At 44.6% G+C, this 27578-nt stretch overlaps 1 protein-coding gene across 2 annotated transcripts in view; it reads right to left on the minus strand.

The window, feature by feature from the left end:
• Positions 1 to 24902, minus strand: part of LOC141156692 (beta-1,3-galactosyltransferase 2-like) — a 131600-nt gene extending 106698 nt beyond the window's left edge. The window contains exon 1 of one of the 2 annotated variants that reach the window (XM_073642957.1): positions 24641 to 24902. The gene's annotated coding sequence lies outside the window, so the exon portion shown is untranslated. Of the gene's footprint in view, positions 1 to 24497 lie in introns of both variants that reach the window. The other variant, XM_073642956.1, reaches the window with a different exon arrangement.
• Positions 24903 to 27578: the final 2676 nt, after the last annotated feature.

Consider the following 27578-nt stretch of genomic DNA (forward strand, 5'->3'; position numbering starts at 1 on the left):
TGTCCCTGCAGCTGAAAAACACCCCCATAGCATGATGCTGCCACCACCATGTTTCACTGTTGGGATTGTATTGGGCAGGTGATGAGCAATGTCTGGTTTTCTCCACACATACCGCTTAGAATTATCACCAAAAAGTTTTATCTTCGTCTCATCAGACCAGAGAATCATATTTCTTATAGTCGGGGAGTCTTGTGTTTTTGAGCAAACTCTATGCAGGCTTTCATATGTCTTGCACTGAGGAGAGGCTTTCGTCAGGCCACTCTGCCATAAAGGCCCGACTGATGGGAGGGCTGCAGTGATAACTGACTTTGTGGAATTTCTTCCCAGCTCCCTACTGCATCGCTGTAGCTCAGCCACAGTGATCTTGGGGTTCTTCTTTACCTCTCTCACCAAGGCCCTTCTCCCACGATTGCTCAGTTTGGCTGGACTTCTTCCATTTAAGGATTATGGAGGTCACTGTGCTCTTAGGAACCTTGAGTAATGCAGTAATTCTTTTGTAATCTTGGCCAGATATGTGACTTGCCACAATTCTGTCTCTGAGCTCCTTGGGCAGTTCCTTTTGAGCTCATGATTCTCATTTGGTCTGACATGCACTGTGAGCTGTGAGGTCTTATATAGACAGGTGTGTGCCTTTCCAAATCAAGTCCTATCATTTTAATTAAACACAGCTGGACTTCAATGAAGGAGAAGAACCATCTCACCGAGGATCACACACATCTAAAGTAACAGTCCTTCTGAGGACTAATCTAGCTGCATATATTACTGGTGAGGGTGATAGGAGTTAGTCAGGCAGGGTTTGTGGACACTATATACAGCACAATAGGATCCATTGCAAGTTCTGTCTGCTGCTGTTACAGATATCCATAGCCCTACATATCAGGGTTATTTTTTTTTGCTCTTAATCCTGATTATTTGCTTAAAAAGCAATACAGTACTCCATTTTTCTGCTCCATTTGCATGTTAGCAGAATAGAGGCAGATTTTTTTGATTTTATTCACATTGCTGTATTGTGTAAGCAGAGAAACTTTTCCATCATCACACGTGATTCCATATTACTGCGGTAATCATCTTGTCATTTTTTTGCGCGTGCCAAATATTCCACTCCATTTAAAGTCAGCCAGCTGCGTTTTGTTGAACCTATTCACACTAGGTCGCTGACCAATACTATACCAGAAGGACACAGCCTAAAACTGTGGTCGTCACACGTGATCACTTATTACTGAAGTAATAATACACACATTTTGTGGAGCGTGCCAAATATACTCCATTTAAAGTCAGCCAGCTATGTGTTGCTGAACCTATTCACACTGTCGCTGACCAATACTATACTACAAGGCCACAGCCCAAAACCGTGGTCGTCACATGTTATTGCATATTATTGTGGTAACAATATAGACATTTTGTGGAGTGTGCCAAATATAATCCATTTAAAGTCAGCAGCTGTGTGTTGTTAAACTTATTCACACTTGGTCGCTGACAAATACTATACTACAAGGCCAAAGCCTAAAACTGTGGTCGTCACACGTGATCGCATAATACTGCGGTAATAATATAGACATTTTGTGGAGCGGACCAAATATTATACTCCATTTAAAATGGGAAGGGAACGGGGCAAGGGACAGGGAAGCAGACATGATGGTGCACGCAGAGGCCGAGGCCGTGGGCAAGATGAAACTGTGCCTGCTGAGGGAGCAGAACAAACACCTACATCATGTTGAACTATCTTCCTGTCCCAATTACTAAGGGGCCGTGGAACGCCACTATTGAACCCAGAGCAGCGGCAAAAGGGTGTTGGTTGGAAAGCAGATAATGCTTCCAGTCAGTTTGCCAGCACCACCACCACCCTGTCTTACATACGGTCAAGTAAGTCTGGACCATATATTCCTCATCCTGATCCTCCTTCCTCCCACTATACCGAGTGCCCGGAGACAACTGATCCCACACTTGAACACTCTAAAGAGCTGTTCATTTTTCCATTTATAGATTCGGGGCTACAGGAGATCGCATGTAGCGATGCCCAAAAATTTGAGCAGCCACGATGGGAAACTGTCGCAAGAAGTGGAGGATGATGATGATGAGACACAATTGCCACCAAGTCAGGAGGAGGACCAGGGTGCGTGCGTGGAAGACGAGGTGGTGGACGATGAAGTCACTGACCCAATCTGGCAAGGTGACATGCAGAGCGAGGACAGCAGCACACAGGGCGAGGGAGGGGTAGCACCACAACAGGTAGGAACAAGCAGTGTGTTGGCCACAGACATAAGGCGGGCAACTGTTCCCCGAAACACCAACAAGACGGAAGTTGGCAATCCAACTGTTAGGTCATCCAGAGTCTGGCTCTTTTTTAAAGACAGTCCAGATAGCCCCAAAAAGGCCATTTGCAACATCTGCCAGGCCAGCATCAGAAGGAGCAGCAAAACGAACAGCCTGACCACTACCAGCATGCTCAGGCACATGACAGCAAAGCACCCGACTAGGTGGGCCGAACGCCAGGGTGCAGAAACAGTGTCTGCGGGTGACACAACTGCCTGCTCCACTGTTGTGAGTACACGCCAATCCCCTGTCCATGGCGCAGGCGAAGATGCCTCCCGCCCTACACTTGTCCTTGCACACTTGCAACAATCACTGTCACCATCCATGTCCTTGTACCAGCAAAGTGTTCAGTTGTCCCTACCCCAGTCCTTCGAATGCAAGTGCAAATACGTAACCAACGCCCCACAGACCACACTACTAAACTTACACATTTCTCGAAAGCTTGCGCTTAAAATGTTGCCTTTTAGGCTCGTGGAGATGGAATCTTTCCACGACCTAATGGCGGTGGCCGTCCCTCGGTACTCAGTCCCCAGCTGCCACCATTTCTCCCGGTGTGCCGTCCCCGCATTACACATGCACGTGTACCAGAACATTAGCAGTGCCCACAACAACAGTTACTGGGAAGGTCCACCTAACCACGGAAGTGCTTGTGGCCAGGGACTATACATCTCCCTGACGGCACACTGGGTTAATATAGTGAAAGCCAGAACCCTGTCGGACCTTGTGGCGAAACACATCCTCCCGACACTGAGGATTGCAGGCCCTGAGTCAATCAGGGTTGCCCCTACATCCTACAGCTCCTGCACCTCCTCCTCCATCTCCAAAATTACCACATCAGTCGGAAGCTGGAAGCACTGCCTTAGCCAAGCGGCAACAGGCACTGCTGAAGCTAATATGCTTAGGGGACAAACCGCACACCTCTGAAGAGTTGTTGACAGCTGTAACAGAGAAGGCAGGCTGTCACCGCTGAACCTATCGCCAGACATGGTTGTGTGTGACAATGTCCGGAACATGGTGGCGACTCTGAAACTAGGCAACCTCACACACATACCATGCCTGGCCCATGAGCTCAACCTAGTGGTTCAGTGGTTTCTCAAAACCTACCCGGATCTGCTTGTTAAAGTATGCTGCGTGTATGCCCATTTTCGAAAGTCACCTACAGCTTCTGCCGCCCTTATCGTGCTTCAGCAGCATTTGCAGCTTCCAGCTCACCGACTGGTGTGCGATGTCACCACGCGTTGCAACTCACTGTTGAAGTTATTGGGAAGATTTGTGAGCAGCAGAGGGCAGTTGTTGAGTACCAGCTTCAACATGCCAGTCGGCATTCAGGTAAGCCTCCGCACATAATAACTGAGGAGTGGGCATGGATGTCAGACATCTGTGTCATCCTCCAAAATTTTGAGGACTCCACCAAGATGGTGAGCGGCGACGACGTCATAATTAGCAACAACATCCCGCTTCTCTGTCTTCGCTGCTCACAATTAAAGAGGAGGCATTGCAGGTGCAGCACAATAAGATGGAGCAAGGAACCAAACTGTTAAGATCTGCAACATGTACTAAGGAAAGATAGGGGAAAGCTGTCCCTACAGTAAGACTAAGCTGAATCCCTATGATGTAGCGGGCTGCCTGTTCCTAACGAAAAGACCCGCCTTAGTCCTCGGCTAGTCTGAACGAAGACCTATAGCATTAAGGGAGGGGTCCCTAAAAGAACTAAGGACTGGGACAAAAATGGGACACCTCCTAAACACAGAAGTTGTTGCAGAACACAAAAAGACAAACTGACAAAAAGGTACTAGAGGTCCCAGAAGGACCAAGCGAACTGACAGAGAAAGGAATCGAAGCACCTGGCTAGAGAGACAGTCAAACACCGAAGTCCAGCACAGCCAGGAGGGTGGAGCTGGAATATAAAGGCAGATGGTCACATGACTGCAAAACACAAGATGGAAAAAACAAACAGGAGGGTTCTAACAGTACCCCCTCTTTTATGAGGATCCTCCGGATCCTCCAGGCCCAGGCCTATCCGGAAACCTCCTGTGGAAAGCTTTAAGAAGCCTTGGACCTAGCACACACAGTACACTGACGCACCCACTTGATGACTTCCTTCTGCCATCCAAGCCACCAAAAACTGCGAGTGATAAGTCTCTTAGTCTCCGAAATTCCTGGATGACCTGCCAACCGAGACTCATGACACTCCACAAACAAATCTCTCCTAAAGGCTCTAGGCACGAACAACCTCCCATGGGGAGTGTTTAGATGGAGCATCAGCTTGAGCTTTCAGAATCCCATTCTCCAAAACGGAGTCCAATGCCACCACCACAACTCCTTTCTGTAAAATGCTCTACTCCTCCTCGGCACCGACCGTAGGAGAGAAGCTGCGAGATAAAGCTGCGAGATAAAGCATCGGCTTTAACATTCTTATTACCAGGGATATAGGTAACCGTAAAATGAAACCGAGAAAAAAAAAGTGCCCATCTAGCTTGACGGGCATTCAAGCGCTTGGCAGCATCCAGATAGATCAAATTCTTATGATCTGTGAAAACCCGAATAGGAATTTCCAAAAAATGACGCCAAAGTTCAAACGCAAGTTTAATAGCCAGCAACTCCCGATTTCCAACATCATAATTCAGTTCGGTTTCCGAAAATTTTCTCGAAAAGAAGGCACAAGGATGTACTCCACCCTTGTTCTCTGAGATAAAACTGCATCGACCTCGACCAAAAAAGGCTTGGTATCATCAGGCTGCATAAGGATAGGGGCAGAATTGAACCTCTCTTTGAGATACTCAAATGCTTCAATGGCCTCAGTAGTCCACTGGGGAGTATTCGCACCTTTTCTGGTGAGATCGGTTAGAGGTTTAACAATTACAGAAAAATTCTTAATGAATTTCCTGTAATAATTGGCAAAACCAAAAATTCTCTGTATAGATTTCAAACCAATAGGCCGAGGCCATTCCTGCACAGCCTGAAACTTCACAGGGTCCATCTCAAAGCCCTCGCTGGAGACAATGTAGCCCAAAAAACAAATTTTCTGCACAGCGAACTCACATTTCTCCAGCTTAGCAAAGAGTGAATTATCACTCAATAACTACAAAACTTCACGTACACTCTGCCAATGGGACTCTAGATCTGGTGAATAAATCAAAATGTCATCCAAATACACAACCACATTCTTACCAATCAGAGGTCTCAGGATGTCATTAATAAGGTTCTGAAAAAATGCAGGTGCATTGGTAAGACCAAAAGGCATCACCAGATTCTCAAAATTACCTACCGGAGTGTTAACAGCAGTTTTCCATTCATCACCCTCCTTCACTCGTAACAAATTGAATGCCCCCCGGAGATCAATTTTCGAGAACCACTTGGCCCCCACTAACTGGTTAAACAAGTCAGGAATTAACGGCAATGGGTAGGAATTGCGTTCGGTAATCTTATTAATTTCACGAAAATCCAGACATGGACGTAAACCCCTGTCCTTTTTTTTTTAACAAAGAAAAATCCAACTGCCACAGGCGACTTAGAAGGTCTAATGTGATCAGCAGCCAGGCTAGTCTGTATGTATTCCTCCAAGGCCTTTATTTCAGGGATAGTCAGATTAAACAAGCTACTCTTGGGAAGAGTAGCTCCCGGAACAAACTCAATGGCGCAATCATAATCCCTATGAGGAGGTAAAACTTGCGACTCCTCCTCTAAAAAAACCCTCCAAAAATCTTGAATAGGTACAGGTAATTCCCCTTTTTCCACAGCCGCAATGTGACCATTACAACATTTATCATAGCACTTCGGACTCCAAGACTTAATCACATTAGTAGACCAGTCCAGTAAAGGATTGTGCAGTTTTAACCAAGGCAATCCTAGAACAACTGGAGTGGGTAAATTATCTAAAACAACCAAGTCCAAAATTTCTTGGTGAACTCCATTGATAGTGAGGGGAAATGCAGCAACCTTGTGAGTAATACATTTCAAGGGAGTGTTATCAATTGCAATCACAGTAATAGGTGATGACAAAGGTTTGGATTTCAATTTAAGGTTTTCCAAAAACCCTTTATCAGTCACATTAAATGTTGAACCACAATTCACAAATACCTGAAATTCAATCAAATCTCCCTGCAAAGTAGTACTCCCAGAAAGAAATACTCCTGCAGAGCGTAAACAAGCTATACGGGCGTAACTGACCTTTTTTTTTTTCTTTACTTAAACGTCGCTCACAATACTTAATCAAATGGTCAGCTTTACCACAATAAAGACACAATCCCTCAGTGACCCTCTGGTCTCTTTCCTGAAAGCGGAGGGACATCGCCCCAAGCTCCATCGGTTCTCCGCCGTCTGAGCAGATTTTCTGGGGACTAGGAACTGACATTACAGGAGTTTTTACCTCATTAAGCCTGCACCTCAGTCTCCTGTCCACACGAACAGCTAACTGCATGGCATCCTGCAGAGTCTCAGGTGCAGGGAATGTAATTAGCTGATCCTTAACCCTTTCACTCAGACCAGCAAGAAAAACATCTCAGCGCAGGATCATTCCATTTGACTTCTGAGGCCTATCTCCTGAAGTGTGTGCAATAATTTTCAACATCACCTGACCCCTGATTCAAACGCCTGAGTTCTGCTTCAGCAGATGAGATTCGATCAGGATCATCATATAATAGCCCCATAGCAGAAAAAAATTCTTCAACAGACCTTAAACACGGATCATTAGGTTGGATAGAAAAGGCCCACCCCTGTGGTTCATTGCGCAAAAGTGACATAATAAAACCAATGCACTGTGATTCATTCCCAGAGGACCTTGGTCTCAAACGAAAATATAACAAACAAGCATTTTTAAAGGAAAAAAAAAATCTTGCTGTTTACCATAAAAAACATCAGGCAGTCCTACCTTGGGTTCGAAAAAATGCGCTCCAGAACAGCTACTCACGTGTTACTGAAGCTCGGCCACCTCCAGAGACCATCCCTGCAGGTGTTGAGCCAAATCCTGGACGGAAACCATACTGATCCCCAAATTTCTTTCCTTTTAGTTTTTTGGGCTGGACTTACTGTTATGATCTGCAACATGTACTAAGGAAAGATAGGGGAAAGCTGTCCCTACAGTAAGACTAAGCTGAATCCCTACGATGTAGCGGGCTGCCTGTTCCTAGCAAACAGACCCGCCTTAGTCCTCGGCTAGTCTGAACAAAGACCTATAGCATTAAGGGAGGGGTCCCTAAAAGAACTAAGGACTGGGACAAAAATGGGACACCTCCTAAACAGAGAAGTTGTTGCAGAACACAAAAAGACAAACTGACAAAAAGGTACTAGAGGTCCCAGAAGGACCAAGCGAACTGACAGAGAAAGGCACAGAAGCACCTGGCTAGAGAGACAGTCAAACACTGAAGTCCAGCACAGCCAGGAGGGCGGAGCTGGAATATAAAGGCAGATGGTCACATGACCGCAAAACACAAGATGGAAAAAACAAACAGGAGGGTTCTAACACATACAGGGTGATGCCACACAGCCCAGCTTTATCTCATCCTAACACAGATTGGGTGCTAATCTTCTACTTCCCCCTCAGGGCCAGCCACCACCTTCTTAGACCACTTCACCACCTGGCTACTTCACTTCCTTTCTGCTGACATCCCCACTATCATCATAGGTGATTTCAACATCCCCATTGATAATTCCCACTCATCTGTCTCTAAGCTTCTATCTCTCACTTCCTGCTTTGGCCTTGCTCAATGGTCTTCAGCCCCCACTCACAAAGATGGCCACACTCTGGACCTCATCTTCACCTGCTTCTGTTCCCTATCCAACCTCTCTAACTCTCCTCTCCCTCTTTCTGACCACAACTTACATTCTCTCCACTCTCTCCTCTCCAGGTCCACAATCCCCCATTCAGAAACTTGCACACCCTCGCAGAAATCTCAAACACCTCAACTTACACTCACTCTCCAAATCCCTCCTCCCTCTTACAGACATAGTGTAAGGAATTTATGTAGATGCTGCTGCCGCCTTAAATAACATCACAACAGCTACAGCTCTTGAATTGGTCTCCCCCCTCATACATACCAAAGCACGCACAATCAACAGGCAACCCTGGCACACCAACCTGACTAAAGAACTGAGGAGGGCTTCCAGGGTTGCTGAGCAGAGATGGAAAAGGTAACACTCCAACAAGCACTTCATCGTATTCAAACAAGCCCTCACTACTTTCAGGTCCACACTCACTGAAGCAAAACAAACATACTTCTCATCTCTCATATTCTCCCTGTCTCACAACCCTAAACAGCTATTCAGTACTTTCAATTCTCTCTTCCGTCCCCAGCACCTCCTCCCTCTCCACTCATCTCAGCTGAAGACTTTGCCTCATTCTTCAAACAGGAGATTGACACCATCAGACAAAGCTTTTGCCATAAGTCCCCACAGTCCCTTCTCATATCTACTCAACTCTCCTCCTCCAAAACCATCTTCTCCGCCATCACGGAAGATCAACTTTTCTCTTTACTCTCCAAGTCACATCTCACAACCTGCAAACTTAACCCAACCCATCCCACCTCATCCCAAACCTTACCGCAGTCTTCATCCCAACCCTAACCCACCTCTTCAACCTGTCACTAGCAACTGTTGTCTTCCCCTCATGATTCAAACATGCCTCAATCACACCCATCCTCAAAAAGCCATCCCTTGACCCATCCTCTGTCTTACTATCACCCCATATCACTTCTCCAACTTCTTCAACACGTCCATCTTGAGCTGTCCTCCCACCTCTCCTCCTGATCCCTCTTTGACCGCCTCCAATCTGGCTTTCGACCGCACCATTCTACTGAATCTGCCCTGACTAAAATCACCAACGACCTACTGACCGTCAAATCCAAGCGACAATACTTTGTCCTTCTCCTTCTGGACCTGTCATCTGTCTTTGACACAGTAGACCATTCCCTCCTACTACAGACTCTCTCATCTCTCAACATCACAGACTTGGCCCTATCTTGGATCTCCTCATAAATAACAGACCGGACATTCGGCGTCTCCCACTCACACACCACCTCCTCACCTCGCCCACTATCTGTCGGTGTTCCCCCAAGGCTCAGTTCTAGGACCCCTGCTCTTCTCCATCTACACCTTCAGCTTAGGACAGCTCCGAGTCTCACGGCTTTCAGTATCACCTCTATGCTGATGACACACAGATCTACCTCTCTGGACCTGATATCACCTCCTTACTAACCAGAATCCCACACTTCCTGTCTGCTATTTCTTTCTTCTCTGCTAGATTCCTAAAACTTAATATGGATAAAACTGAATTTATCATCTTTCCACCATCTCGCTCAATCCCCTCATCTGACCTATCAAAGTCAATGGTTGTCCACTCTCGCCAGTCCCGCAAGCTCGCTGCCTCGGGGTAACCCTTGACTCTGATCTCTCCTTCAAACCTCATATCCAAGCCCTTTCCACTTCCTGCCGACTCCAGCTCAAAAATATCTCCCGGATCCGCACATTCCTCAACCACAAATCTGCAAAAACACTAGTGCATGCCCTCATCATCTCCTGCCTTGACTACTGCAATCTCCTGCTCTGTGGCCTCCTTTCTACCACTCTCGTGACCCTCCAATCTATCCTAAACTCTGCTGCCCGACTAATCCACCTGTCCTCCCACTATTCCCCGGCCTCTTCCCTCTGACAATCCTTGCACTGGCTCCCCATTGCCCAGAGACTCCAGTTCAAAACCCTAACCATGGCATATAAAGCCATCTACAACCTGTTTCCTCCATACATCTGTGACCTAGTCTCCCTGTACTTACCTGCGATCCTCACAAGATCTCCTTCTCTACTCCCCTCTTATCTCCTCTTCCAACAATCGAATACAAGGTTTCTCCCGTGCATCCCACCTACTCTGGAACTTTCTACCCCAACACATCAGACTCTCGCCTACCGTGGAAACCTTCAAAAGGCACCTGAAGACCCACCTCTTCCGACAAGCCTACAACCTGCAGTAACCCTCGCTCCACCTTACCGCTGCATGACCAGCTCTACCCTCACCTACAGCATCCTCACCCATCCCTTGTAGATTGTGAGCCCTCGCGGGCAGGGTCCTCTCCTCCTGTACCAGTCGCTGACTCGTGTTTGTTCACATTATTGTACTTGTTGTTTCCTATGTATACCCCTTTTAAACATGTAAAGCGTCATGGAATTAATGGCGCTATAATAATAATAATAATGAGGATGAGGAGGAACAGGAGTTGATTTCCTGCGCTACAAATGGTACTACCCACACCACATTCATACAGTCTGTTCAGCGTGGATGGCCTGAGGAAAGGCAGAATGAGGAGAAGGAGTATAAGAGCATGGACAGTCGTCCTCTTGGTCAGGACACGGAAGAATTGGCCGGTGGCAGTATGGCACACATGGCTGACTTTATGTTCCTCTGCCTTTCCCATGACCCTCGCGTTGTACGCATTTTGATAGACAATAATTACTGGTTGGTCACACTTCTAGACCCACGCTACAAGGAGAACTTTCTATCCTTCCAGTGGCGCAGGTCTAGTAAAATGTTGCAGTACCAGAAGGCCCTTTTTGCGGAATTACTAAAAAAATTCCCATCTGAAAACGCTGGCGGCAGAGGTCACAGTTCCTTGGACAACTAAGGAGTACAGGTGAGGGAGACAAAAATAAGACAAACCAGAGGCAGGGGAACACTGTCAAAGGTGTGGGACAGTTTTCTCAGATCCTCCCAGCGCCCAGGCCATGATGCACGGGGTACTCTGACAAGGACGGCAAAGTTTTGGAAGATGCTGAAGGAGTACCTTGCCTACCGTACCAACGTCCTCCGTAATTCCTCTGTGCCTTATAATTATTGGGTATCCAACCTGGACACGTGGCAAAAACTGGCTCTCTACACCTTAGAGGTCCTGGCCTGCCCTGCCGCTAGCGTTTTGTCAGAGCGGGTTTTTAGTGCCGCCGGGGGAAATATAACTGACAGGTGCATCCGCCTGTCAACTGAAAATGCCGACAGGCTGACTCTTATAAAAATGAACAAGGGCTGGATTGGGCCAGACTTCTCAACACCACCGGATGATAGCAGCGGAACATAAGGTCAGATCCAGTGCCTTTTTTTGAGGGGGTCTATTCCCATGTACCTCTTCACACCCAGACATGGGTATCCGCTTCCCTATTTATTAAATTTTCTGTTGTCCTCCTTCTCATCCTCCACCACATCACCAGCGTGAACTTGATGCAACATCCACATAATTTTTTTGTAAGGGTGTTTATGATGCCCTTAGGAACTTTTTTTAGAGGCCTACCTCTAACATTTTGTATGTTATATAGTATGTTCTGTTCATGTATACCCCCCAGTGGTAAATGTTTTTGAGCCCATGCACTTAGTGCATGGGCATTACCAGTATAGGAGACCCATTCCTTAACAATGGTAACAATTTTTTTAATGAGGATCACCCTTACGTCTCTTCAAAGGGGTATTGGAGTGTTTCCAATTTTTTGTCAGCCCTCACAGTCACTGCATGGGCATAACCAGTATAGGAGACCCATTCCTTAACAATGAGGACATTTTTTTAATGAGGACCTCTTCTACGTCTCTTCAAAGGGGTATTGGAGTGCATCCAAATTGTTGGCAGCCCTTGCAGTCACTGCATACGCAATAACAGTATAGGAGACCCGCTCCTTTATAATGGAAACATTTTTTTTACTGAGGCCCTCCTCTATGTCTCTTCAAAGGGGTATTGGAGTGCGTTCTAATTTTTGGCAGCCCTTGCAGTCACTGCATGGGCATTACCACTATAGGAGACCCGCTCGATAATAATGGGAATTTTTCTTCTTTTAAATCAGGCCCTGTATGTGTCTTCAAAGGTGTATTGGGTTTTTTCCAAATTTTGGCAAAGCCTTACAGTTACTGCATACACTATATCAGAATACGAAACCCGCTCCTTAATAATGGGAATATTTTTTTTTAAATCGGGCCCTCTATGTCTCTTCAAAGGGGTAGTGGGTAGCGTCCAAATTTTGGGCAGGCCTTGCAGTTACTAATCCGATCGTAGCTGAAAAAAAAAAACGCCACTGAGCACACCATCATAGGATTAAATTGGTCCGAATGCAATCCGATTTTTTATCTGATTGCATTCGTCCGATTTAATCGCAAGTGAGAGCGAGCCCAAAGGGTTCGCTCACATCTGCGGATGTAAAGTAGCTGAGATTCTTGGCCAGAGAAGTTGGAGAGTGTCAGGCGAGTGTCATTCATTATTTTTCTCACTACCATCAATATGTCACGTGAGTGCTATGCAAGTGCGCATTTTTTTTCTCATCTATCATCCATATGACATGCATATGCAATGCGTTTTTAACATCAGCTTTTACATACAGTTATTCTCTGTCATTTCATGCTAGTTTTCTAACTCATAAAACAATCTTATGTACAGATACAGATAGAGAGATAAAAATATGTCAGTGAGATATATAATTAGTGCAGTGTGTGTTTAGGTTTGTGTGCTTGTATTTAGCTAATAAATAAAAGAAAAAAATGGAGTGGAGTTCCCCTTATTTTTATTAACCAGTTGAGGGAAAGCAGTCAGCTGAGAGCTGGACTTAATAGTCTGGGAAGGTGGCAATACACATGGATCTTCCCAGGCTATTAATATCAGCTCACAGCTGTCTACTTAGCCTTTACTGGTTACTAACAAGGGGGGTCCCAAAAAAAATTATGTGGGGTCCCACCTATTTTTAATAACCAGAAACCCTTATTTTTATTAACCAGTTGAGGCTAAGCAGACAGTTGAGAGCTGGTCTTAACAGCTTGGGAAGCTTCATGGATATTGGCCTCTTCCCAGAATAATAACACCAGCGTCCAGCTGTCAGCTTTCCCTCAGCTGGGTATTAAAAATAATGGGGACCCAACGACATTTTTTTTCACTTTATAAGTTAAATATACAGTATGTATAGTAAACTACACACGCAGTGAAGTAATTATATATCTCACTGACATATTTCTATCTACAGTGATGAGCAAAAGGGTAACAATATTTTGAACTTTTGACTTTCAGGCTCCATACCTCACCATCCACTACTGCTTTGAACATTAGACTACCATCATTTTATATACAATCACCTTGGCTATCTCATATATAAATTTGACTTGGAACTATTTAGCAAATGATTAGTTATGCAGATTATTGTCATGTCACTGCATTGTTACTGTTTTCCTCCTAAAAATCTAAATTTTATTTTTATTATTTTGTTAGCATTTTATAAATCCACCTTTGGCTTTCAACACTGCCTGAATCCTTCTGGGCATGCTTGTGATCAGATTCAATCACGTCTTGACCAAAAGCTGATCCCAGGTCTTTTCTACATGTTCCCAAACTTGTTGCAGCTGGTCGACTCACTTGGGTATGTACAGTACAGACCAAAAGTTTGGACACACCTTCTCATTTAAAGATTTTTCTGTATTTTCATGACTATGAATATTGTACATTCACACTGAAGGCATCAAAACTATGAATTAACACAAGTGGAATTATATACTTTACAAAAAGTGTGAAACAACTGAAAATATGTCTTATATTCTAGGTTCTTCAAAGTAGCCACCTTTTGCTTTGATGACTGCTTTGCACACTATTGGCATTCTCTTGATGAGCTTCAAGACTGGAAATGGTCTTACAACAATCTTGAAGGAGTTCCGAGAGATGCTTAGCACTTGTTGGCCCTTTTGCCTTCATTCTGCGGTCCATCTCACCCCAAACCATCTCGATTGGGTTCAGGTCTGGTGACTGTGGAGGCCAGGTCATCTGGTGTAGCACCCCATCACTCTCCTTCTTGGTCAAATAGCCCTTACACAGCCTGAAGGTGTGTTTGGGGTCAATGTCCTGTTGAAAAATAAATGATGGTCCAACTAAACGCAAACCGGATGGAATAGCATGCCACTGCAAGATGCTGTGGTAGCCATGCTGGTTCAGTATGCCTTCAATTTTGAATAAATCCGCAACAATGTCACTGTAGCATCGGCGTCTCTGCCCCGTTCTAGGCAGAGACGCCGTCCCTCTCACCTCCCCGCTCCTGGCGCGGCATCCTCCAGCGCTTCTCTCCCCGCTGCTTCCGGCACGCGCTCCTTCCCCGGCAGTGTGCTTAGGGCGCGCGCGCTCCCCCTCTCTTGAAGGGACCGCGCGCGCCGTCCTAAGGAGTCCCCGGCCAATTGCCGGAGGACCTCCCATATGAAAGGCACCTCCTCCAAAATGGAGGTGCCAGAGCAATGTTGTAGCACTGTTCACTATTCTGCTTCAGCCCTCAGGTCCCGTTGCCAGTTACCTGCCAGATACCTGCCAGATTCCTGCCAGTCTGCTGTCTAATTCCTGCCTGATATCCTGCTACCTGCCTGCTAGCCTGAGGTCCGACGGTCTGCCTTCCAACTTCTGTCAGTCTGTCTAAGGACCAGCTTGCCCGCTCACCTGGGAGCGCTCATCTGCTGCCTGTCTGCTAGCCTACCAGGAGGCTCTGCCGTCACGTGCTGTGACCACCCGCCTGTCCAGAGACTCCTGCCCGCTCACCTGGGAGCGCTCATCTGCTACCTGTCTGTTGGTCTTCCTGGAAGCTCCGCCGTCACATGCTGTGACCACCCGATTATCCAGAGACTCTCGCCTGCTCACCTGGGAGCTCACGTCTATCATCTGCCGCCACAGGTCGTACCAATCCTTTACCCAGAGACTGCCCCGGTCACTTGCCGTGACCTCCTGCCCGTTCATCCAGAGACTGCCCCGGTCACTTGCCGTGACCTCCTGCCCGTTCATCCAGAGACTGCCCCGGTCACTTGCCGTGACCTCCTGCCCGTTCATCCAGAGACTGCCCCGGTCACTTGCCGTGACCTCCTGTCCGTTCATTCAGAGACTGTCCCAGTCACCTGCTGTGACTGCCTGCCCGTCTACCCTGGTCGCCACCCGCTCCCTTACAAGGACCGCCCCTTGTATAGTAGCTCAGAGGTTCTGCCTCCCAGACCCGTTACAGTCACCAGCAAAGCACTAGCACACCATCACACTTCCTCCTCCATGCTTCACGGTGGGAACCTGGCATGTAGAGTCCATCTGTTCACCTTTTCTGCGTCGCACAAAGACACGGTGGTTGGAACCAAAGATCTCAAATTTGGACTCATCAGACCAAAGGACAGATTTCCACTGGTCTATCTAATGTCCATTCTTTGTGTTCTTTAGCCCAAACAAGTCTCTTCTGCTTGTTGCCTGTCCTTAGCAGTGGTTTCCTAGCAGCTATTTTACCATGAAGGCCTGCTGCACAAAGTCTCCTCTTAACAGTTGATGTAGAGATGTGTCTGCTGCTAGAACTCTGTGTGGCATTGACCTGGTCTCTAATCTGAGCTGCTGTTAACCTGCGATTTCTGAGGCTGGTGACTCGGATAAACTTATCCTCAGAAGCAGAGGTGACTCTCGGTCTTCCTTTCCTGGGGCGGTCCTCATGTGAGCCAGTTTCTTTGCAGCATTTGATGGTTTTTGCAACTGCACTTGGGGACACTTTCAAAGTTTGCCCAATTTTTTGGACTGACTGACCTTCATTTCTTAAAGTAATGATGGCCACTCGTTTTTCTTTACTTAGCTGATTTTTTCTTGCCATAATACAAATTCTAACAGTCTATTCAGTAGGACTATCAGCTGTGTATCCACCTGACTTCTGCATAACACAACTGATGGTCCCAACCCCATTTATAAGGCAAGAAATCCCACTTATTAAACCTGACAGGGCACACCTGTGAAGTGAAAACCATTTCCGGTGACTACCTCTTGAAGCTCATCAAGAGAATGCCAAGAGTGTGCAAAGCAGTCATCAATGCAAAAGGTGGCTACTTTGAAGAACCTAGAATATAAGACATATTTTCAGTTGTTTCACACTTTTTTGTTAAGTATATAATTCCACATGTGGTAATTCATAGTTTTGATGCCTTCAGTGTGAATGTACAATTTTCATAGTCATGAAAATACAGAAAAATCTTTAAATGAGAAGGTGTTTCCAAACTTTTGGTCTGTCCTGTATACAGTTTTTTCTTCAACTCTACCCACAAGTGTTCAATTGGGTTGAGGTCTGGGGACTGGGGGCCAATCCAGCTCCTTTTACTTCATTGTCATTTACCCATTTCTTCACCAATCTCAAAGTATGCTTCAGGTCGCTGTCCTGCTGGAACACTAGGTCGTCCTTTTCATACACATACTACTAGGGTGAACAAAGTAACTCGTCTTGTAGGATACTCAAATATAGCTCAGCACAGAGACCACCATTGATCCTGGTCAGGTATCCAATGCCTTTGGCTGTAAAACAACCCCATAGCATCAGGTTTCCTCCACAGAACTTGACAGATCCTTCAATTTCTCAAGCTGTTAGCCTACCTTTCTCTTGTTTCTTCCATACCCATTTGCACCCATTAAAGCCTAGTCTATTGACTCTCATTTCATCGCTCACCCATTTCCAATCTTCTACAGTCCACTTTTCTGCAAACTTGAGCCAACGCTTCCTATGACGATACTGGAGTCGAGGCTTCTTCACCTTTTTTAGAGCCACCATTCCAGACCTGTGTAACGACCCGAGTAACGTGCATCGCATGGTGCTTGCATGGACATCTGTGATCTCACTATTAAGAAGCATACGAGCTACCTCCGCTGCCGTGTTTGTCACGCCAGAACAGATAGACCTTGTGATGAGCTGACTTGTTGACTCCGATATTTTGCCTGGACATCCACCTCTTGGCTTTTGAATGGATGGACAGATTTAATTTCATATTCTTCCAACTGTCATGGCACTCACATGCTGCAGTTTGGCAATTTTCTTGGCAGAGAGACTGCTATCAATGAGCTGGATGATGCTGTTTCTCTTTTTTTGGGAAATCGTCTTCATGACTGCTCCTCGATTTGAACCAGTGACCTTTCACCTGGGAATTAACTTAATACCACACTGAGCTATTAGGGAATGTGAGAACAGGTTTTTTTTTGTACAGTAACAATGCAGTGACATGACAAGAATCTACATAACTAATCATATGCTAAATAGTTTCAAGTCAAATTTATGTATGAGATAGCCAAGATTATTGTCTATAAAATATGGTAGTCTCAAGTACGAAGCAGTAGATATGAGATATGGAGCCTGAAAGTGAAAAGTTTTAAACATTGTTACCCTTTTGCTCGTCACTGTATCTATTCTATCTATATATCTATTCTATCTATTCTACTCTGATGGTTCACGCTGTGAATTTACTGTATTTGGCTGATGAAATGTTGGGTTTCCTATGAGATGGGTGCGCAAAAATCGGACGGCACACGCATGGTTCGTGTGCCGTGCAATTTTTTCTCGCACCCATTGACTTGTATTGGTGAGTCTTGGCCGTTTTACGCGGCCATACGCAGCATGCTGTGATTTCTTTCCTCACCCCAATTCCAGGTGAGGAAAAACTTGCAGATGAACACTGCCTAATTGAATAACATTGTTACGAGTGCAATGCGATTTTTTTCTCACATTGCATTTGCCGATTTTATACGCAGATGTGAACGTACCCAAACTCTGATAAAACTCAGGCAAAATTTCATCAGTGATTTTCATCTATTTTTCTCATACTTGAGGGCTCATTCAAACATCCAGTTTTTTTCACATTCAGTAGTGGTGCACATGTTTGTATTACTTTATATACTATTTCTATCACTATACTTTTATTCTGATTGTTCCACTCCTAATTTTGGCTTACAAATACTGATGTAAAATACTGATATTTACAAATTCATTTAGAACTAGTATAATTGCGGACAATTATGCAACAAATATAACCTGTATGACCGTGCCGGCTGCAATAGTAAATTTAAGGTATACACTGTCCCGATTTGAAGGCTCAATCTCGCTTCCTGTCACAGCTTTTGTCCTGACTTCTATACTCACCTCTCCAATTGCTCCACAGCTCCTCCTCCTTGGGGACGGGTTAATCTCTGCTCAGTGCATAATTTAAATTATATATTCACTGCTTTTCCTCTGATCAGGTCTCCCCAGAACTCAAACTCACATCTTCATGTTTGCAAGCTGCAGCTCTACCAATGAGCCACAGCTTATACTGATACACATGGGAGAATTTGGTAATCTTGAACTCTATTGCAGGCAATGAACACAGAAGCAGGTTATACATGTCCATGGAAATACATAATGTATTTATATGGTCCCTTGTTCCTATGAAAAAAATAAGCAATTACAATTATTTTTTTTTCTGTGAATTTTTTTTGCAAACCCACAACCTTAACTTTACAGGCAGGGGCCTAAGCTGCTGAACCACAAGCTCTAGTGATGTAATGGGGAGAATTTAGGATACTTGATCTGTATTGCAGACTGACTCCACAGGCAGTTTATACTGATAGAAATACACTGCTGTGTGCAATGTATGTATTTGTATTCTAGAGGCACAATAAGAGATTTTTTCATCCTATAAAATTACTAAAAAACAATAACGAAAAAAACTTGATAATGAAAAATTTTTTTTCATTTTTAATGCAGTTTTTAAAAAATAATAAACATCACAAATCAGCAAATAACACTGATATAATTGTTGTCCCTGTATTTGTAACGACCCGCACAATACAGTAAACAGATTATTTAAGGGGATCTGTAAATTATGGAAAAAAAATGGCGTGATTGATAATTTTTTCTCTATTAAACTCATAAAAATGTAATTAAACTTTAATGCTGAGGCCGAGTTCACACGAAGCATAAATGCTGCGTTCTTTCTGCTGCTTTTTTCTGCAGGTGTCCGCACCACACGGCGCAATAATAATCTCCGATTATTGCGTGTTGGCTGCATTTCTTTTATGTGTTTTCCCACTTATTTGATTCAATTTTGGTGCAGATCTGAAGCAGAGTTTTTAATGATTTTTTAATAATACAGAAAAGGTTTGATTCTGCACTTGAAAAAGGAACAGCGTTTTTATTCATGCGTTTTGTTTTTCTTTCCAGAAAAAGCCTATAGAGAGAAAGTACACCAAAACTGCAGAGTTCAGAAGAGTCTTCAGACCACAAGGGGCGGAGATTTCATGGAATCACATCCACTTTGCTTCAAAATTTAGACCTTGTTAACATGTAGCGTAAATGTTGCATATTTTCTGCAGCTTTTTTTTTTTTTTGCACAAAAATTTTTCTGTGTTTAACTATCCGAGCAAAGTGGATGTGATTTCATGAAAACTGCACCCCTATTCGCTCAAGGACGCTGCTGATCTGTGCAGTTTTGGTGCTTTTTTTTTCTCCAGATGCTTCTATGTAGAGCCTAAAAAAAAACAGGTAAAAAACTGCAGATACTTTATTCAGTGCAGAATCAAAGCTTTTCTGTACAATAAAAAGCAATAAAAACGTGGCTGCACCAGAAACGCATCAAATCAAGAGGAGAAGATTGTTATTGAGTAGTTTTGTGCAGATATCTGCAGAAAACAAAAAACATAGTATTTCTGCAACATGTGAACACTGCCTATCAGACACCAGATGCCAGATGTTGTATGGTGAAGCTACATAAAGATGAGAAAGTTCTCGCGGCTCCAACTGTGAATGAACGAACAAAAATTAAAGGTCCCAGCTAGAGATGAGCAGGATTCATAGATGATGCCCGGACTAATCAAAAGCAGCGCCGGGAAACCAGATGGTTAAAGATTCGCGGCCTCCCTCCAGCCACCAGGTGCCTCTGACCTGCATGCTGGACCAGAGACCCAAGAATCCATCTGCTCATCTCTAGTCCTAACTGTCCCAGATACAGAGAACAGTCCCAGATTTGGGTCTACATCCTGCAGTCTTCTGAATTTCTCTCACTACCACTGCCCCTCTGACAACTCCTCCTGCCAGGGGAGAAAGAAATGGTAAATGGGCGTGGATTGGTGTGTGGCCAGGGGCTTAAACAAAATTTGCAGCATGATTTGTCCCTCTTTCTGTTCTTCAAAAGTTGAGGTATGAATGACATGCTCTGGATTTCAAATCCAAAGCACCGGGTAATTTATGCCACGTAAATTTTCAACAGATTTTTTTATTATTCTATGTACATTACTGCCACAGTAAGGCCTCATGCAGACATGTGTGATTGTCATCGTAGGTAAAAACATGCACTTTTGTTCATCTGTGTTTTGGATTTGAGTTCCATCAATGTTTGGTCAGTATGCCAGTTTTATCAGTTTGTCATCAAAAACCTATGCATGGAAACCACTTAGGCTGAGGGCCCACAGTAGGTTTTTGGTGAGTTTTTGAAGCTGCATATTTTCACAGTACAAAAAAATGGCAGCATGTTAAGCTACCTTTTTGAGGTTGCAGATTTTCTGCACCTGCTATTTAAATTAGGTTTCCTGTGGTTTTTCATTTCGTTTTTGTGTGCATTTTTATAGTGTTTTTGACACTACAGTTTTTCGTCTCTTGTGGGTGTCAAGCTTCAAATAAAGCTGCTTTGTTTTTGATACTTCCTGGTATTTGGCTTTGACAAAACTTTATTGATATACATAGGCGCAGATTACATGCTTTTTTGATGCAATTCCACTGTGGAAACACATTAAAAATGCATGTGCGTTTTTGACCCGCAGAATTTCCGCACCTAATGCAAGTCTATGAGGAAATTCCACATATAAAACTCAGCGTACCCGCAAGAGAAATTGACATGTTGCAGATTTGAAACACGCACCGCAGGTCAGTTAATGCTGAAAAAAAAAGCACAGTGGGCATATAGTTTCTATAAATCCCATTCACTTTGCTGGAACTGTAAGGCCACGTTCACACTATCAGTATTTGGTCAGTATTTTACATCAGTATTTGGAAGCCAAAGCCAGGAGTGGGTGATAAATGCAGAAGTGGTGACGTGTTTCTATTATACTTTTCCTCTGATTGTTCCACTCCTGGTTTTGGCTTACAAATACTGATGTAAAATACTGAATGTGTGAATGTGGCCTAAGGCTGTGTGCCCACTATGCGTTTTTTTAAGAGTTTCCGCAGTGGCAATTCCGCTGCAGAAACACTTAAAAACCGCTTAGTAGAAGGCCTGCCATGTTCCCCAATGATAATCTGCATGTGCTGTGCACATGCTGCGGAAATTTCCGCGGCGGATTATCATTGCGGAAAAATCCGCAGCACTACCATTAATTTTGCGGAAGCGCAGCGTTTTCACCGCCATTGACTTGCATTGGAACGCATGGAATCCGCATCACTTCATCTGTACATGCGGAATCCATGCGTTTCAATGTGCGGATTGACCCCTGTCTGGAGGAGAGGAGACTCTCCTCCGGACTTGGGTACCAGAACCTGTAAAAAAAAGAATAAAATAAAAAATAAATATTATATTTACCTTCTGATGGCCCCCGGAGTCCTTGTCTCGGCTTGCCGGCAACTCGCGGTAGACTAAAGGACCTGCGCTGACGTCATTTAGTCATGTCACGGGTCACGCGACTGCTGACGTCGGCAGGTCCTTAAATCTACCGCGAGCTGCCGGCAAGCTGAGACGCATCGGATAAAGACTCCGGGGGCCATCAGAAGGTAAGTATATACAGTGCCTACAAGTAGTATTCAACCCCCTGCAGATTTAGCTGGTTTGATAAGATGCAAATAAGTTAGAGCCTTCAAACTGCAAACGAGAGTAGGTTTTATGAACAGAAGCATAAATCTTACAAACCAAAAAGTTATGTTGCTCAGTTGAATTTTATTAAATTTTAAACATATAAGTGTGGGTCAATTATTATACAACCCCTATGTTTAATATTTTGTGGAATAACCCTTGTTTGCAATTACAGCTGATAATCGTCTTTTATAAGACCTGATCAGGCCGGCACAGGTCTGTGGAGTTATCTTGGCCCACTCCTCCATGCAGATCTTCTCCAAGTTATCTAGGTTCTTTGGGTGTCTCATGTGGACTTTATTCTTGAGCTCCTTCCACAAGTTTTCAATTGGGTTAAGGTCAGGAGACTGACTAGGCCACTCCAACACCTTGACTTTTTCCCTCTTGAACCAGGCCTTCGTTTTCTTGACTGTGTGCTTTGGGTCGTTGTCTTGTTGGAAGATGAAATTACGACCCATCTTAAGATCCTTGATGGAGGAGCGGAGGTTCTTGGCCAAAATCTCCAGGTAGGCCGTGCTATCCATCTTCCCATGGATGCGGACCAGATGGCCAGGCCCCTTGGCTGAGAAACAGCCCCACAGCATGATGTTGCCACCACCATGCTTGACTGTAGGGATGGTATCCTTGGGGTCGTATGCAGTGCCATCCAGTCTCCAAACGTCACGTGTGTGGTTGGCACCAAAGATCTCTATCTTGGTCTCATCAGACCATAGAACCTTGAACCAGTCTGTCTCAGAGTCCTCCAAGTGATCATGAGCAAACTGTAGATGAGCCTTGACATGACGCTTTGAAAGTAAAGGTACCATACAGGCTCGTCTGGAACGGAGACCATTGCGGTGGAGTACGTTACTTATGGTATTGACTGAAACCAATGTCCCCACTGCCATGAGATCTTCCCCGAGCTCCTTCCTTGTTGTCCTTGGGTTAGCCTTGACTATTCGGACAAGCCTGGCCTCGGCACGGGAGGACACTTTCAAAGGCTGTCCAGGCCGTGGAAGGCTAACAGTAGTTCCATAAGCCTTCCACTTACGGATGATGCTCCCAACAGTGGAGACAGGTAGGCCCAACTCCTTGGAAAGGGTTTTGTACCCCTTGCCAGCCTTGTGACCCTCCACGATCTTGTCTCTGATGGCCTTGGAATGCTCCTTTGTCTTTCCCATGTTGACCATGTCTGAGTGCTGTTCACAAGTTTGGGGAGGGTCTTAAATAGTCAGAAAAGGCTGGCAAAAGAGATCTTTAATCCACACATGTGAAGCTCATTATTCTTGGTGCCTGAACTACTTCTTAATACTTTAGGGGGACCAAACAGAATTCTTGTGGTTTGAGGGGTTGAATAATAAATGACACTCTGAATTAACTTTTAACGTTTAAAAAAAAAAAAAAAAAAAAAAAAAATTTGCTGCAGTGCATTTCCCACTTCCAGGCTGATCTACAGTACAAATGTCACAATGCCAAGTTAATTCCGCATGTGTCAACCAGCTAAATCTGCAGGGGGTTGAATACTACTTGTAGGCACTGTACTTATTTTTTACCATTCTTTCGGTCACACTATGCCAGTCGCATGGATTTGTATAGTGTAACCAAGTTGTCAAGCACTTTCCAAGTGATGCTAAAATCGCTTGGAAAGCGCTTGTCAACCAGCATGCGGAAATACCAGTGAATAACGCTTTACATCCGCTTGTCTCTGGCAGGAAAAACGCGTGTAAAATCCGCATGCGTTTTTTCTGCCAGGGAGATGGAGAAAAGCTCAGGAAAAATCCAGAGCATTTCTGCACTGTGGGCACATAGCCTAAGACGTTGCGTTTTTGAAGCACAAAAATACGTCAATAATGCACCAAAAGCTCACTGTAGGAACATAGCCTTACAGTTCCAGCAAAGTGGATGGAACTTCTAGGAATCTCATGCCCCTGTGCTGTTCGTACACTGTGGAAACTGACCTGTGGTGAGAGTTTGAAGTCCGCAACATGTCAATCTCTCTTGCGGGTACGCTGAGTTTCATGTGTGGATTTTCCCCATAGACTTGCATTAGGTGCGAGAAATACAGGTAAAAACACATGTGCATTTTGTAGTGAGTTTCTGCAGTGGAAACGCACTAAAAATACATGTAATCAGCACATGACTTTATTAATAAAATTTAGTCAAAGCCAAATACCAGAAAGTATCAAAAATAAAACAGCTTTATTAAAACCATACCATATCAAGAAGAGAAAAAAACATGATAAAAATGCAAGTACAAAACGCACATAAAAACACAATGGAAAAAGCAAGTAACCTAGTTTACTGAATATGTGCGGAAAACCTGCAGAAAATCTGCAACATCAAGAACTCAGCAAATCCTCATGATGGGAGCTTAGCCTAAAATGGGAAATTAGGGGGTAACTTTCCCAACATTGTATGACAACAGAAAGTCAGATTATAGCAATAAGACAAGAACCTGGTGATGGAGAGAATGGAAGAGCACCATGTCCTGTACACAGGGGATCAATCCTATGTACTGCAGTGGGGACTACGACCCTGCCAGGTACTTCCTGCAGATGATGAGACTTCTACATCAGATTTCTAAAGCTTGTAAGAGAAAGTATTTCCCTGTGTACATGCCGCCATGGCAGGAGCCACTCACCCGGGGCCACAGAGGCTTCGTACTTGTGTTGGAGAAGTTTTCTCCCGAGCAGCAATGCAGCGGCCAGCACAGGCTCGTCACCCGCCCGGGAGATGGCAGTGCCCGGCCCTCCTCCGGAATGTTTCCCTGACAGTGCCACTCACCCGCAGCTGCCAGGACGAGCGGAGGCGTCTGCTTCACCTCCCTGCCTCCCCCCTCATTCCGTCTTCTAACCACTCCCGGTGCCATCCATGTGCTCGGGAGCTGTGCCCGGCGGCTTTCCATACAGCTGTGTACACACCCGTCGCGCCAGCAGCTAGCCTACATAGCTTGACACTGGCGGGCATCGCGGCTTGTGGCACGTCCTGCCCCTCCTCCCCTGGGGCGTGAGGGGCGCAGGTAGAGGTGAGCACATTAGCGCCAGAGTGTTGGGAATATGGAGGATCCATCATGTGTCATAGGCTGCTACAGAGGTAACAGGGTGCGGCATTCTGTGCGGCTCAGCCCTGTCAGGCAGCCACAGATGGGGCCCCAGCTCGGGCTGTGAGGGCACACACCACAGAAGGGAATGCTCTGCTCACCTTTCAGTCCATAGGAGACATACAGTTTATTCCCATATGAAACCGAAAGAAAAAAAATCTGACAGCTATAGTGGACAGAAGAGCTAAGCCCAGGAGCTAGTGGGGGCAGGACTTGTAGTGTACCCAGGCTCTGGGGTCCAGGGGGGGGGCACAAAAGGTCTCTTTGGACCAAAAAAACCAAGGTGACTGAAGTGTATCCTGCCAGCTACTGCTCATGGGCCCACGCCTGCACAGGGCCCACCCCGCAATTCACCTGTTTCCCTGTGGGTCAATCCCAGCATGGATGTAGTGGTACAAAGGCCCTGGTGCATGAGGGAGTCCAAATGGCACATCAACCCCTTCACCCCAGAGCATGGCTTCACCTTCCTGACCAGGCCAATTTTACAATTCTGACCAGTGTCACTTTATGAGGTAATAACTCTGGAACGCTTCCACTGATTCTGAGAATGTTTTTTCTTGAAACATTGTACTTTATGTTGATGATAAATTTAGTTCAATATTTTTTGCGTTTATTTGTGAATATATCAAAATTTTGGCGACAATTTTGAAACTTTCGCAATTTTCAAACTTTTGGCATTAAAAGTAAACGCAAATAAACACAAAAAATATTGAACTAAATTTACCATTAATAGTTAATCACATTTCCGACAGGTCTACTTCATAGCAGCGTCATTTTGGAAGCATCATTTTTCTTTGTTAGGAAGTTAGAAGCTTTAAAAGTTGACCAGCAATTTCTTATTTTTCCAACAAAATTTACAAAACCAATTTTTCTTGGGACCACATCACATTTGAAGTGACTTTAAGGGACCTATGTGACAGAAAATACCCAAAAGTGACACCATTTTATAAACTGCACCCCTCAAAGTGCTCAAAACAACATTCAAGAAGGTGATTAACCCTTCAGGTGCTTCACAGGAATTAAAGTAATGCGGAAGAAAAAAAATGAAAATGTTACTTTTTCCCTCAAAAATGTTACTTTAGCCCCAAATTTGGCATTTTCACTAGGGTAATAGGATAAAATGGTAACAAGCTATCGGGGTAACCACCAGATCAGTCAAATCATAAGCAAGGTAGTTAAAATATAACGTTTATTAGATATATATTAAAATTTCTTTATATGGCTCTTTGGTTTTTTTTTTTATATAATGAACCCTGGATCTTCTGAATTACCATCAACAGCTTATAGCTGTATATACATGCAAACCACACCTCAAAATGCCAAGTACCAAGTATATAGGGTTTAGAAGAGTCAGCCTTAGTTCATCCAGAACATAGAGGATCATATAATTAAATATTACCCTTACTAGTGTTGGTTGGCATTTTTAGTAACAATCATATAGAGAATCTCAATTGCAAAAAGAACTTCGGCACTCCATACATGAATATATAAGAAATATTGTATCTAGACAAATGTCACATTGAAAAATGAAGGTTTTTTGCGCATAATTTGGCCAATTTATGTGTGCCCATCAACCACGACAAGGTTCATTTTTGGGATCACGCTCCTGGAACATTGCAGCAGGTACGTGTTCACACTATTAGAAGTTTGACAGCCTTTTTTCTGACCATGTGTCCCTCCCATTCAGTCACAGGTGGTTTTAACTAGCTCTACCAGCCCATACATTGTAGGTTAAAAGCCCAAGCAGAGACATATTGTTCATACAGGCTTACAGCCCAAGAGTGGCATATCCAGTGGTAGCGTAGCGTAGTTTCCCATCATACGAAGGTGACCTTGTCGTGGTTGATGGGCACACATAAATTGGCCAAATTATGCGCAAAAAACCTTCATTTTTCAAAGTGACATTTGTCTAGATACAATATTTCTTATACAGTGCCTACAAGTAGTATTCAACCCCCTGCAGATTTAGCTGGTTGACACATGCGGAATTAACTTGGCATTGTGACATTTGTACTGTAGATCAGCCTGGAAGTGGGAAATGCACTGCAGAAATTATTATTTTTTTTTTAAAACGTTAAAAGTTAATTCAGAGTGTCATTTATTATTCAACCCCTCAAACCACAAGAATTCTGTTTGGTCCCCCTAAAGTATTAAGAAGTAGTTCAGGCACCAAGAATAATGAGCTTCACATGTGTGGATTAAAGATCTCTTTTGCCAGCCTTTTCTGACTATTTAAGACCCACCCCAAACTTGTGAACAGCACTCAGACATGGTCAACATGGGAAAGACAAAGGAGCATTCCAAGGCCATCAGAGACAAGATCGTGGAGGGTCACAAGGCTGGCAAGGGGTACAAAACCCTTTCCAAGGAGTTGGGCCTACCTGTCTCCACTGTTGGGAGCATCATCCGTAAGTGGAAGGCTTATGGAACTACTGTTAGCCTGGACAGCCTTTGAAAGTGTCCTCCCGTGCCGAGGCCAGGCTTGTCCGAAGAGTCAAGGCTAACCCAAGGACAACAAGGAAGGAGCTCCGGGAAGATCTCATGGCAGTGGGGACATTGGTTTCAGTCAATACCATAAGTAACGTACTCCACCGCAATGGTCTCCTTTCCAGACGAGCCTGT

This window comes from Phyllobates terribilis, unplaced genomic scaffold, assembly GCF_046119375.1.
Source record: "Phyllobates terribilis strain yellow unplaced genomic scaffold, ASM4611937v1 Scaffold_8__6_contigs__length_399053987, whole genome shotgun sequence".
In the NCBI taxonomy this organism is placed as follows: domain Eukaryota; kingdom Metazoa; phylum Chordata; class Amphibia; order Anura; family Dendrobatidae; genus Phyllobates; species Phyllobates terribilis.